This window comes from Pisolithus orientalis, assembly GCF_024613125.1.
Source record: "Pisolithus orientalis strain OTSU chromosome Unknown F5J12scaffold_129, whole genome shotgun sequence".
In the NCBI taxonomy this organism is placed as follows: domain Eukaryota; kingdom Fungi; phylum Basidiomycota; class Agaricomycetes; order Boletales; family Pisolithaceae; genus Pisolithus; species Pisolithus orientalis.
Genome location: NW_026260910.1, coordinates 28,855 through 43,841, shown reverse-complemented (window position 1 = coordinate 43,841; position 14,987 = coordinate 28,855).

Genomic DNA, 14,987 nt, shown 5'->3' with positions numbered 1-14,987 from the left:
TTTCAGGGGCTTTTCAGCCTGAACTTCCAATACTCCCACCAAACATCACCCTGCTGCCCCCATCCCTGATGATGATCCCAGGGATGAAGGGCTGGACAACAATGATAACAACAACCATGATGATGATGACCCTGGCAATGGCCCCAGTGATGATGGGCCTGGTGATGACAATCTGGATGAGGATGATCTGGAGGACAAACTGGACTTCCCAGATCTGGATGTTGAGCCCATGATTATGGTCCTTGACAACCTTGCAGAAGCCATTAAGTTGTTGGCCTGCAACACCCACACCAGTCCTGAGTCCTCAAGCAGGACTAAGCAGTGCAAGCCAGAGACCTTCAATGGTACTGACCCCAAGCAGCTTCATGCATTCCTAATTCAGTATGAGCTTAACTTCCAAGACCAGCCTCAGGCCTTCAGGACTGACCATGCTAAATCATCTTCATGCAGTCTTGCCTCAAGGGCATGGCTCTTGGATGGTTTGAGCCAGACTTACTTGGGGCAGAGGGCCCTGATGACTGGCCTCTCTGGATGGACTCCTGGAGGGAGTTCATCCTAGAATTACAAACCACCTTTGGTCCTCATGACCCAGTTGCTGATGCTGAAAGTCAGCTCAACCATCTGCACATGAAAGACAACCAGTGCATTAACAGGTATGTTGATGACTTCAACTGACTTGCTTTGCAAGTCCAGGGATATGGTGATGGTGTGCTGTGCCACCACTTCTATGCCAGACTCCCAGACTGAATCAAGGACAAGGTCTGCTGGGTTGGAAAACCCTGGACTCTCCATGAACTCTGACACTTAGTGCAGGAGATAGATGTGTGGTATTGGGAGTGCAAGGAAGAGATCCAGCAAGCCAGCAAGCACCAGGGCTTATCCTTGCCCAACAACAAGTCTGGCTCCAGTAATAACAGCAGTCAGCCCAAGCCCACTCAAGACAAGCCCAAGACTGGCACTAACAACACCAGCTCTACCCAGCCCAAGCTGGGCAACAACAACAGTAACTTGTCCAAGCCTGAGCCTAGCAAGCTCAGCAAGGATGGGAAGCTCACCCTGGAAGAACACAAGCATCACATAGATGGAAACCTCTGCATGTTCTGTGGAGGGTCTGGTCATTTTGCTGACAAATTCCCCAAGAAAGCTGGTAAGGCCAAGGCTTGCACTGTGGCTGCCACTGAGGCCACACCAGCCTTGGGCTCAGGTTCTACCCCCAAGACAAAAAAATAGGTAGCAGCCCCCAGGACTCCACACAATCTGGGAGCTGTGTTGACTCTGGTTGTGCAAACTTGGAGGCTCAACTCAATGCATCTGTTCTTTCCAGCCTGAATTCATTAACTCCATACATCACTATAGAAAGTCATGATTGGCTTCATACTCTAGTGGACTCTAGTTCCACTCATTGTTTCATAGATAATCACTTTGCTAATCAACATTCATTTACCCCTTACTTGGTCTCACCAATCTGACTCTGGCTCTTCAATGGAATGTCTGCATTCACCATTACCCAAGCAATAGATGTCTCAATCTGCTTCACATCTGGAGATGTCACACTGGTAACCCTGTTTTTAGCCCCATTGGATTCTGAGTGTAAGATAGTCCTCAGACATGACTGGCTCACCCACTACAATCCATTGATTGATTGGGTACTGAGCAGTCTAATATTCTGGACTCCTGCACAAGGAATGCCAACCCCATCAACACCCCCTGTAAGCCCAGTTTCCACCAGTCTTCCTGACCCCAGTCCTAGCAGCCAACCCAGCCTTGCACCATCTGTGCCAGTCTCCAACTCCCCAGATCACACTCCCTGGAGGCCCCTCATGTTTCCCTAATCAATGCAGCCACCTTCATGCATGCCTGCAAACTTGAAGGGTCTGTCCAATTCCAACTTCAGCTCTGCCCCTCAGACTCAGCCCAAGCCCAATCAGCCTTGGCCTCACCTCCCCCAGCCTTACCCAATGTCCCAGGGGAGTATCATGATTTTGCTGATGTCTTCAGCAAAGCCAAGCCTCAGCACTCCCACCTCACTGGGAGTATGACCTGAAAATAGAGCTTGAAGAAGGAACAGCCCTGCCATTAGGCACCATCTATTTGCTGTCCCTGGTCAAACTGCAAGCTCTCCAGACTTTCATTGATGAGAATCTCACCACTGGTTTCATTTGCCCAACCTCTTCCCCCTATGCTGCACTGGTCCTCTTCATCAAGAAGAAGGACAGCTCCCTCCAGCTTTGTGTTGACTTCTGGGGCTTGAACAAAATAACTAAGAAGGACCACTACCCACTACTGCTCATCTCTGGCCTCTTGGACTCACCAAGCCAAGCCAAGGTCTATACAAAGATCGATCTCCAGCATGCCTACCATCTCATCCAGATTGCCCTGGGCCATGAATGGAAGACCACATTTCAGACTTGGTATGGGTCTTATGAGTGGTTAGTAATGTCTTTCAGCCTCACCAATGCCCTGGCCACCTTCCAATGCTTTGTCAACATGATCTTTGCTGATATGTTGGATGTATGCATGGTCATCTACCTAGATGACATCCTAATCTACTCCAGAGATAAGGAGTCCCACAAGCAGCATGTCTGAGAAGTGCTCCACTGGCTTCAGCTTCATGGCCTTTATGCAAAGCCAGAGAAATGTGAGTTCCACTTGGACTCAGTTGAATATCTTGGCTTCCATCTTTCCCCTGCTGGCCTCAGGATGTTGAAGGAAAAGGTCCAGACCATCTGTGATTGGCCCAAGCCTTGCAAGGTCAAGGACATACAATCTTTCCTTGGCTTTGCTAATTTTTACTGCCAGTTCATCTTTAACTACTCAGACATTGTCATACCATTAACCTGGCTTACATCACCAAAACACAAAAATGTGTTAGTAACTCATAGCTGCCCATAGTATTTGCACAATTCCATATTAGTCCAAAGCAATGTCAAGCATCCTAGCAACTCATAGTGCCAGAGTAGACTACACCAGACTTGCCCAAAGTAGTGGCCAGCATCCAAGCAACTCATAGCACCTGAGTAAGCCACACCAGTGATACCAGCAATCCAAAGACCAATAGCTACCTAGCATACAAGGGAACAGACACACCTAGCTAATACAGCAACCTAGATTCCCACTGTAGTAGAGAACTTGGTAGATCTAACTTTGTTCCTATGCATGAAGGCAACAACACACAGACATAACATACAGCATTTTTCAATAAGTACAGGAAAGTAATGGATAGTACTAGTCTAGATGAATGGTGAGTATTTGACTACCAGCATGCTCAATAACTGTGCCTATCAAGACCTGGCATAAGTAAAATAGTGGCCCAAAAGAAAAGAGCAAGCATAGCATACCATCAGACTTGAGAGATGGCTGCAGCTCACCAGCCAGAACACTAACATCAAAAATAGGCTCCCCCAGTCTGCATTTTTTCATTGCTACACATAATGAGCTGACCTCCATATCTTTTTTGTGGACTCTCACCTCACTGCTGCCTGCCTTGTACTTGTACAACTTGGCCATTGATTCATATTTGTGGGTGATGCATGCAGCCAGAGCTTGTTCCACACGAAAGACTTCATGTTGTGTGTGTGCTACATTGAGAAGGAGAAGTGCCTCATGATTCAGCTGACTCTTTGATTCATGCTGCAGATTGAAAACCTATCAATGAGCAGTTATTAGGAAGGAAAAAAAGAACTTACTGTGTGAGTGGATGACTCCAATATTCCATACATCTCAGCTAAGACACCAGCTGTCTCTGCTTTGACCTTGGCACTGCTAGAGGGACTGTTGCAGGAAGAGAACCTGCCATCATGAGGCTTATGGGGCAGTCCTTTGCCACCTGGGTGATGCTTGACCATGGGCATGGTCGATCCAGCATGAAGGTGTGTGTGATTGAGGTTATAAACAGACATGAGTGACTATGTTTGTGAATGGGATGTGATTGGGTAGTATATGAGAAATACACTCCATAGTGATCCGAACAATGTCCTGATTTACACTGAAGTGATAATCATGTAACATGGAATTGGCCTGCCTGACCATCTAGAGTATGCCCTGCTGTCCAAGTTGCAGTAAAGGTGGCTTCCAGAGTCACAGCACTGTTGCAATGCACATGAGCCAGCCATCCTTGGGTGCAATACCTGGGTCAATAACTTAGTCCACCTTCACAAGTCTCTCCAACCTTTGAGCTTGAACATTTGTAACTCTCAACACCCAACACACTTAGAAGATGTCCTGATGAGCACCAACCCTGATGACTATGCAACTCACAATTACCCGGATTTTGTTCATATGGCATTTGACATGTGGGGGCCAACCACAGATGACTTCGAGGGTGCAGCTAAAATGTTTGGACTTGGCCCAACATTTATGGACAAATTTAATGGCAACCAGTTCAGCAACCTACAGGCATCAAATCTGTACTACCCCTTCAACTCCCACAATGAATGGGAGCTGGCATCATGGTTACTTCGTTCAGGCCTGAGCATGAGAGCTATAGACTCTTTCTTGTCATTGTCAATTGTAAGCCTGTCCCTATTCTCTCCAAAGATCATTATTGATGTGTGCCAGATACAGCTACTAAATATTTCCTTTCATACAGCCAGAGCACTTTGTGGGCTGGCTGAGTTACTCCCTGGCAGGCCACACTGGCGCTTGATGGAGATTACTCCTTTGCAGCCAACCAAACACCCCGTGCACTTGTACTGGTGTGATCCCCTGGAATGCATTGCATGGCTCCTCAACCACCCTTTGTTCTCTGACCAGCTTGATTTCATTCTGAGGCATGTATACAAAATGCCCAAGAAGCTTTGTAGGGTGTATACAGAGTGGATGACTGCTGATGATGCTTGGTGTATGCAGGTATGTTTCCACTGCAAGTTATAGATCCTTTTATTCAATTGGTGTATCCCAGTCACAGCTTCTGAGTGGAGCAACTCTTCTTGGAATGATACTTTCTTCAGACAAGACAAATATTACTACTTTATGTGGTGGCAGAGTCGCTCATCCACTTCTTGTCAGCCTAGCAAATATCAAGATGTCCACATGCCTAAAATTGTCATCCAACTCATTTATGCTCACCACTCTCCTCCCTGTCCCCAAGTTCATGCACAAGAACAAGCATATGCATGGCCTCCTCGAAGATAGGCTCATTCATGAATGCCTGGATATTGTACTTGAACCCATCAAGCAAGCTTCCAAACTCAGCATTATGTTACTGGATTCTCTGGGGCACATGCAGTACTGTTTCATGCCAATTGTGGGTTATATTGCTGACACTCCTGAGGCTGCCATGCTTGCAGCTGTTGGGGGAAAGACTTCCCTGATCACCATGGCAATGTACAAACAGTTCAGAGACCCATTCCAACATGAGACATGAACTGCATCCACCACTTTGGCTCAGCTTGCAGCAGTGAAATTGAAGGTCCACCCTACAAACATCCCAGTTTTCTTTTGCGAAGCACAGCACTTTTGCCTCAGTGGAGTTAGTGACCCATTTTGGAGGGACATTTTTTCCTGCGAGACAGTTTCAATGAGAATGTATGTTCACACAGTTTGTTGTCTGCACTACTAACAGATTGGTTTATCAGGGGAAAACCAGGAATTTTGCTCACCCCACCCTCAAGGAAGCTGTCATACAATTCTACTATACTGGGACCTATTGAATTGCAGATAAGCATCCTGAGTCCTTCAACAATTCAGTTCCCCTTTCCTGTCTGGCTCTCATCGCAGCCATGGTGAGTTATTTTACACCCTGAGTTGCTGCAACTCAAACTTTTCTTGCAGTATCATTGTGTATTGGATGGATTTGCAAAGAATGGCACAGGAAAGACAATGCCTCAATTCTCTGGCAAGGCTTACAATTCCATTTTCCATGGCATGATGAAGGTGCTGAATGACATCCCTCATAATCCCTATCATGGTGCAAGGTTGTGTGATCAGCTTTCTCAGTGGGTGAAGGAAGGATGGTAAGTACTGGGGCAGCCGATGTGCTTGTGCTGAATCCTCATATCAGGGCTGCACTGCAAGAGGTTGATTCAAATGTAGAGAGGTACCAGCACATTCAGGCAGTCCTTGATTGATTTCATAATACCTAGTCCTGTCATACCTGTCATTACATGTAGTACACAATTGATGCCAATGCTCCTGTTCCTGTCATACCTGCTGTGAACTGCTCCTAGTTGTGGAGTGATCACATGTTTGCAAAGTAAACATTGAGATGGGGAGTACTGGACAACACCCCAAGGAGAATACAGTCTGGCCAGTTTTGTACAGTGATATCTAAGCATGAAAGTTCCATAGCAATCCATAGTAAGTAAGATACTGGACAAAGTTCCATGACAATGTGACCATTCCATAGTAACAGGCAACTAGCCATAGCAAAAAGTGTTGTTGGGTGCATCTGTCCAGCCTGGACCTAGCTAGGGGACTCTGTGTATTATGGAGCACTGTGGAGAGCTCCACAGCTCAAAGTGATTTACTGATGTACTCACAAAGGTGCCCCTTGGAACTTCTCTGAGGAGTGCTGCCAGTCATTCAATTAACCTCAAGGCCACCTTCACTACTGTGCTGGTCTTAACCCATTTCATCACTGGGGTTCCCATCACTGTCAAGACCAATGCATCAGACTATGCCATTGCTGGTATCCTCTCTATCACCTGCAATGGTGGCCAGATACATCAGGTAGCCTTCTACTCCTGGACTCTGATTGCCCTGGAGTTGAATTATGATACTCATGATAAGGAATTGCTTGCTATTTTCAAAGCATTCCAGACCTGGCACCATTACCCAGAGGGCTTGGCCTCACCAATCACAAGAACCTGGAGTACTTTTCTACCTCTAAAGTACTCACCTGCCACCAAGCTCACTGGTCAGAATTCCTATCCCAGTTCAATATGATCATCCATTTCAGGCCTGGTAAGCTCAGGGCTAAGCCTGACACCCTAACTAGATGATGGGACATCTACCCCAAAGAGGGGGATAGTGGCTATGCCTGAGTGAACCCACAAAGCCTGAGACTGGTCTTCACCCAGGAGCAGCTAGTGGTCCCCCTTCATGCCACTTACCTTGAGTACCTGGTCTTACACACAGTTGCACTAATGGATGTCAAGAAGCTACACAGTGATATCCCAACTGCACTGCCAGATGACCCAGTCTCACAAATCCATCTGTTGTCACAACCATGTGTTTATCCTAAGTCCTCACTCACTCTGCACCCCTCCCTACCAGTCATTCACTCATTCCACATCAACTCTGCCTGCCCTCTGTCAGTTACAAACCTTCTCTGCTCCAACTGCTGTCAGACTTGTGCTGGTCTACCATTGGACCAAGCAGACCATTCTCTGAGCAGTCATGTGACCTTCCTTTGGACTTCTCCCTGACAGCATGCAGTCAGGTACTCCACAGCACATGCACTGCATGGTCCAGCATCTGGACTGTTGCCTTTTTTGTTTGTTCTATGTTACCTGTCATATGTTTTCTGTCTGCCCTTCATTTGTTGTCTAGGAAGTTTTTACTTGAAATTTTACAAGTCTCTGTATGTCAGTTTCAATTCTGATTACTGTACCTCCATAGTAGTTTAAAAGCATGTATTGTACTCTGCTGTTCTCCAGTATGAATATTGACTTAGTTCCTACTCCCTCTCTGTCTTCTGTCTGTCAGAGTTACCTCCAACTATCCATCTGGTCTCTACCTCTGAAATACAAGGGCTGAGATTATGCAAGGGGGTAGTGCACAAGCTAAACCTGATGCCCTCAATCCACTCTACCTCTGTCTTGGCAGACTTTGTCCCTGCTGACACTTTGCCAGTTGGAGTTCTGTTCTTCTGTGTTAGACTTGTTTCTGAACCTCTCCCCAGACCTTGTTTAGTGTCAGAGTTGGTCAGAGTAGGCCCAGACTTGACACCTGTCTGACATGTCTGATCCCTGGTGGTCAGTAGATGACACTGGTTTCCTTTGGCCTGATGGAAGGATCTATGTGCCAGACTCAAATGATCTCCACCTTAGAGTCTTGTGGCTTAAGCATGACCACCCCCTGTCTGGCCACTTTGGCCAAAACTGCACTTTAGAACTCATCTGGTGTGAGTATACCTGGCCTGGCCTCAGGACCTTCATCAAGGACTACATCTGGTGTTGCACAGCCTGTGCTCAGGCTAAGGTTCCCTGCCACCAGCCTTATGGCCTCCTCAAACAACTTCTGGGGCCAGAGAAACTGTGGAATTCCATATCTATGGATTTCATTGAGCAGCTTCTGGCCTCATTGGGCTTCATGGCCATCCTTGTAGTAGTTGACCAGCTTTCCAAGCAGGCCATCTTTACTCCTACCCATGACACCATCACGGCTGATAACCAGAGGCCAAAACAGTGTAGGCTGGCAGGCTAACACTGAGACTGGGGTAACCAGGGGTAACAAGGTGTGAACCCAAGGTTGGGAGCAGAAAGGCTGAGTGCCAAGCACCATGGAAAGGGCCAGACAAGCTTCTAGCAAGGGATTGGGGACTGTCTAGGACAGCTAGAGTTTGGTTTGGACAAGGATTGGAGGACTTGACACAGCTAGGCATGAACTGGGGACTGGCAGGTCATGAGACCAGTGCAATGAAGCCTAGGAGTGTCAGCCAAAGGTGAGTCTGGGTGTTGAGTCCAGTTTAGGGGTGTCTGAAGTTGGTCAGAGATGGGTTGTCCAGTGGAAGGAAGCTCAAGGGCCAAGAGTCACTGGAGGACTGGTTCAGGGGGTCTGGGGACCAGGTGAGGCCTAGGGGTTATCCAGCCAAAGGGCTGACAACAGGATGCTGAGGACTACTGAGGTAGTGAGACCAGAGTACCAATACTAATGTCAAGGGCTGGGAGCAACCCAGGGGTGGGTGGTTCAGGAGTGTTTCAGTACGCAAGGACCAGGCCAAGGAAACTGGGGACTGGTGTGCAGGGACTGAGTGGGGTTGTGCTGAGGGTACTGGAGAGGTAATGGACAGGGGTTTGGGAAAGAGTAGGATACTAGTGAGGTCCCTTATCCCCCTCTTAGGGTAGACTTCCCAAGTCTACAGGGGTACAAGGTGTGGGCCAGGACCATCAAGAGGAGTACCAGGTGGGTAGTAGGAGTACTACCACCAGAGTTGTAAGTCTGAGTACTGAGAATGCTGAGACTGGCTTAACAGGTGTCAAGACCAGTTTCAGGAAGTTTTTTCAAGGCCAGGAAAAGCTTTAAAACTGGAAATACAAGACTGGCAGAGCAGGCCAGACTGGTACAGGGATAGTAAGGAGTGTTGGAGTTGAAAATAAGGGTATGAAGGCTGGAACCAGAGCCCAAGAGGAAACAAGAAGGCAAGTGAAGGCTGGCAGGTCAAAGACAACCAGTAAGACCAGAGTCAGGAGAATGGGTAGGACCAGAGTTCCAGAGTTAATGGTGGGGTGACAGTGGTGATGGTTAGGGGGAAGGTGAGGGGTTAGCTAGCACCTGAAGGGGCCTCACAAACATACAAGTTCTGGGGTGAGTGGGTGAGCTGGGAAGCAGACCAGCAGAGTCAGGGGTTTGTCAGATGGGCCAAAGCCTGGGGTGCTTTGCAAGCAAATTCATGCTCCAAGGTGGGGTTGACATCAGGGGGGTTAGCAAACTTTAGCATTAGGCAGGGATAGGTGACTGCACTACACTCAGCCACCAACAGGTGCCTATTGAGTGGGCTAGTCACTTCTCTACAACCTAGGTACTTCAGTTCCTAATGGGTTGACAAGACCAGTTACACAGGGGGTTGGAGACCGAGAGAGAACCAAGGCTGGGTCCGCCAAGGACCAGAAAGAGATGCTAGGTCAAGGCCATAGCACCAGGGTAGAGGACAGGGGTAGTTCCAGGATGAGTGACAAGCCCAAAGGCTGAGGGAGTGACAAGGGAGTAGCACAGAGCTATCAAAAGGGTATCAGAGACTGAAGGAGGCTGGAGATGGGAGGCTGGCCAAAAGAAGGAAGTCCAGAGTGAGCAAGACTGGTCAGGGGCTATGAGGGAGTCTGGAAATGACAGGCCAGACAAGGGAGGAAAGACTGGAAGTGGGGAGTCTGGAGGTGACATGCCAGAGGTGACAGGCCAGACAAAGGCTGACAAGGCCTAGTGAGGGAGGGAAGACCAGTCATAAGGGAGTCCAGAGGTGACAAAACTGGACACAAACAGGAGGAGGACTGGAGTTGGCAAGTCCAGTCCAGGGCTACAAACCAGGTTGAGGCTGAGGGAATGCTGGGGTCTGGCAGGACAAGCCAGGAGGACTGCTAAGGAAACCAGAGTGTTGCACTAATTGATTCATCTCTACCAAGACCACCAGTTTGGCTTCTGGTGTAACAGAGTACCAACTTGTTGACCCAGTTAGGATCCTGGGGTTGACTCTAATTGTTTTGTCTCAACTGAGACCACTGGTTTTGGCTTCTGGAGTGCAGAGTTACAAACTTGTTAACCCAGTTAGGATCCCAGGGTAGACAGAGGACAGGGAAGGGTCCAGACATGAGGTCAGGGACAGGGATAGGGGCTGGAGGACTGGCAGACCAGTCCTAGACTGACAATCAGGGGCCAGGAGCAAGTCCAAAGGACTAGCACCATGCTGAGGCTGGAGAGGCAGGTACAGGAAAGGAGAAGGGCTGGTATGCCCAGGGGCACCTCCAAGTGAGAAGAGAGGCCAGAAAAGAGGTCAGGGACCAGGCTAAGGGCCAGAGGGCCAGCAGACCAGTCTTAGACTGAAATGGAGGTGTCATACACAAGCTGGGACCACCCAAACCAAGGGCCAGGAGCAAGTCTGATGGACAACTGCTCTTCCCAAGGCTGGGATGTCAAGTCTGTGAAGTCCAGGTTCAAGACCAGACCAGAGACTGATGCAGGTATGCAAGGCCAAAGGGTTGGGAGCAGGAGGGGAGCAGAAGTACAGGGGGTGGACTGATTGGACTTAGCAACTGAGGAAGCAGTGCTATTCCCTTGCATGGGTTGCAGTCTGAGTCTGAGGCAGAGGCAGAGAATTCAGAGAGGACTTATTTGATTTCAGATGACAAGCTACAGTACAGAGACTGGTAATGCCAGTCTCACAAGGACTGCTAAGACAATTGGTAAGAAAAGTATTAGTAAGACATGACAAAGGTGACAGGAGACCAGGACAGAGAAAAGGTGGGCTGGGAACAAGGCTGAGGCAGGCTCAACTGAGATGACACTTAGTAACAGCACTAAAAAGCAGTGCTAACTGTGCTAGACCAACTGGAGGTAGAGTTTGGCAAGGCCAAGGCTGGACTGAACAAGTGTGAGGCCAAGTCTGGCCAGGGTCAAGGCATGGCTATGACATGTGACAAGGGACTGGGGACCCAGGAGGGGTCTGTGAGAAATAGGAGGGTTCAAGGAAAGCCAGGACTGGTCTAAGAGCCAGTAACCAGTCTAGACAGGTCTGGGTGAGGTGGCCAAATCTGACCAAGGCCAGAATGGCCAGTAGTGAGGGGCAGAAGGCTGAAAGAAGTGGCAGACTGGCTTTAGACAAGTCCAGGTGAGTGTGGACAAGCCAAACCAATGCCAGGAAGGCTGGTAGCAGACAGACTGGAGGCTGGGGGTCCAGGATGCCAAGGCCAGTGAAGCAAAGGCTGAGGGTGGAGACTGGACCAAAAACTGCTGAAGCTGAGTGCTGATGGGGAACAGGGAAGGTGTTGAGGGCTGGGACTGGCCAAGTCCAGGCCTGAGGGCTGCACCAAAGGTGTGCAGAGGTCCAGAGACCAATATCAGGGGGCCAGGAGGTCAAATGAGTGATGTGATCCCAGTGTCCATGGGCTGGAGTGCTGGGATGACTGAGGTAAAGACCAAGGTGAAGACCAGGGTGACCAGCCAGGGGTCAGAGGTAGCTCAGGGGAACTAACAGAAGTGAGTCTGGTTGTTGAGGCCAGCTCAGGGGCAAGTCCAGAGGGTAATTCCGACTTGGAAGTGGGCTCAGGCATGAACCCAGGTTGGTGGTGAGTCTGGATGGTGAGTCCAACTCAGGGCTTGACATGGCCAGTCCAGAGTCAGGCAAAAATGAGTGGAAGACAGGGGTCAGGAGTGAGGGAATGGATGCATTAAGTTTCAACCACTAGGAACATAGGGCCAGGGGTGTGCAGAGTGCTGAGGGGCAAGGTCATGGGTAGGGGCTTTAGAGCAGGACCTAGACATGATGAAATGACTTGCACAAGTGTGAGTCAGAATATACTGTTAAGTACAGGTTTACCCTCAGGTGACCAGGCTTCAAGACTGGGTGACAGGGGCTAAGTCTGGGTGACCAAAGTCAAGGCTGGGAGACAGGGGTCAAGTCCAGTTGGACTGGAGTTAAGGTCAGAGGTCAGGGGTTAAGTCCAGAGGACTGGACTTAAGACTGGGACCATGGGAATAAACCAGGACCATGGGAAACCAGCCAGTCTTGGAGTGTGCACAGGGGGAAGCTGGTCTGGGGTTGGATCTACCTCCCTTGGTCTCAGCTTATGTGCTGTACCCTTAGGCAATGCAGGGAGAGGTCTGGGACAGGAGCCAGGGATAGCTTAAGGCTTGGCCTTAGCTATAGGGTAGACTTGAGGGGTATTACAGACTTGAGGGTAATACTAAGTTGATATTCTGACTGAGGTGCTATGAAGTATGTACAGGGGTTAAATACACAAGGCCAGTCCAGAGTAATGAACATAAAGCCAGACTTGTTAATAAGCTATTAGTGAGATGATTAGCAAAGTGAGGATAGCCACAGTGGCTATGCCAAGGCTAATAGCCAAAGTCTGGGTGACTGGCATAACTGGAGTCAGACACAGGTTTGTACAGCACCCTTGGCCTTTGCTACACTGGCCTTGGAGCCCTGGACCCCCTTTTTGGCCTCCAGTCTGTCTGTTACGAGCCTGCCTGGCCTTGGTTTTGCTTGTCCACACTCACCCAATGTGAGTCAAAGTGTGGTTCAGTGGTGAAAACCAACCAAAACCAACAAAAAAGACAATAAGAGTGAGTGGTGGTGTGCCTATGTGGTACCTAGATGGTGGAACCTTCTATTAGGGTGGGGTTTTTCAAGCTACAACACTCAAAGATGAGTGCTGAGGGTTGGGGGTGCTCCTGATGAAGAGGGAGCAAGAATGCAATAGAATGTGATGGGGTAGACTGCTGTCAGCCTACAGAAGGATGACTGATGACTTAATTCAGTGTCCTAAGCTGCATTGAGTTCAGGGAGGACTTGGAGTGAAGCTTGATTGATGATAGGCAATGATAAGTGAAGTAGATGATAATTAGACCCTTAATAAAGTCTCAATTATTGAAACTGATGAATGATTTACTGAGTGATGATGAAATGCGAGCAAGGGGGCTCTCTGACATCTTCTTCTTATTCAGCTATCTAAGTACAGTGATTTACAGTGGTGCAAAAAACTGTCAGCATGTTTGTATGTTTCACATTAGTTATGACTAAATGCAATAACCCCTAACCTAGCCCAAAACCATGAGTGTATGAAATAAGGTACTTACTCTTGGCTTTCTATTGGTCCATGAATCAAGTGATTTGGATAGGAATGGATAGAATAGCAGCCATTTGAAAATGACATGTCATGCAGACAGTTTTGTGACTTAAAGTTTTGATTATATATATTGACCCTGGCATGCAGTTATATTGTTACATACATCCATCAAGGGTTCTATTATGTTACCTTTATGTAATGAGTATGATCCAACATATATAAACCCCACCACCCTCTGCTCATTTTCTCATCATCACCATGAAGTCCATTTCCACCTCTCAAAGACAAAACATCATCTCTCTTGCCTCTCTTGGCCTGTCCACTAGGAAGATTGCCTCACAGACTGGTCTAGGGAAGTCTACAGTATCCCAGGTTCTTCAGGAAATCCAACCAGAGAGGTCTAGGCTTCATGGTGGTCACCCTTCCAAGCTTTCCTCTACCAACAAGAGAGCTACTGTTCAGCAAATCCTTACTGGCAAGGCCAAAAATGCTGTTCAAGCCACTCATTTCATCAACTCTATTGTTGATAGTCCTGTTTCTTCTCAGGCAGTGAGAAATACCCTCAAAGATGCCTCATTGAAGGCTGTGGTGAGGAAGAAAAAGCCATTGCTTTCTACTGGTCATAAGAAGAACAGGTTAGCCTTTGCTCTTAAGTATCAGCATTGGACTGTGGAGAACTGACAGAGAGTTATATGGTCAGATGAGACCAAAATCAACAGGATTGGGTCAGATGGACAAGAGTATGTGTGGAAAAAGAAGGGTGAAGGGCTTATTTCCAGAGAGGTCAAAGGTACAGTCAAGTTTGGAGGAGGTTCACTCATGGTTTGGGGATGTATAGGGTGGAATGGTGTGGGGGTCTTGAGTGAGGTTGAGGGAAGGATGGATGCTGAACAGTATGTGACCATTTTGCAGGAAGGGTTGCTTCAAAACATGGAGGAATCTGGAATTACAGAAGATGACATTATCTTTCAACAAGATAATGACCCCAAGCATACCTCTAGAAGAGTGCAGAAATGGTTTGAAGAGCAGGATATCAAGCTTCTATACTGGCCTGCACAATCTCCAGACCTCAACCCAATTGAACACACTTGGAATCACCTCAAAAGATCTCTCTCAGGTTATGAGAGTGCTCCTACAGGAGTTCATCAATTATGGGAAAGGGTGGTAGTGGAGTGGGGGAAGATTTCTGTGGAAGAGTGTCAAAAATGGATAGAAAGCATGCCTAGAAGGGTTGAAGCAGTTATCAAGGCCAAAGGAGCTCATACCAAGTACTAGATAGGATTTTTATAAAGCCAAAAAACTGTCTGCATGACATGTCATATTCAAATGGTTACTATTCTATCCAAATCACTTAATTCTTGGACCCATAGAAAGCCAAGAGTAAGTACTTTATTTCATACACTCATGGTATAGGGTTAGGGTTAGGGGTTATTGCATTTAGTCATAACTAGTGTAAAACATGCAAACATGTGGACAGTTCTTTGAGCCACTGTATATACAGTACAGGGGCATTGCCTATGGAAAACAAGGTGCAAACACTTG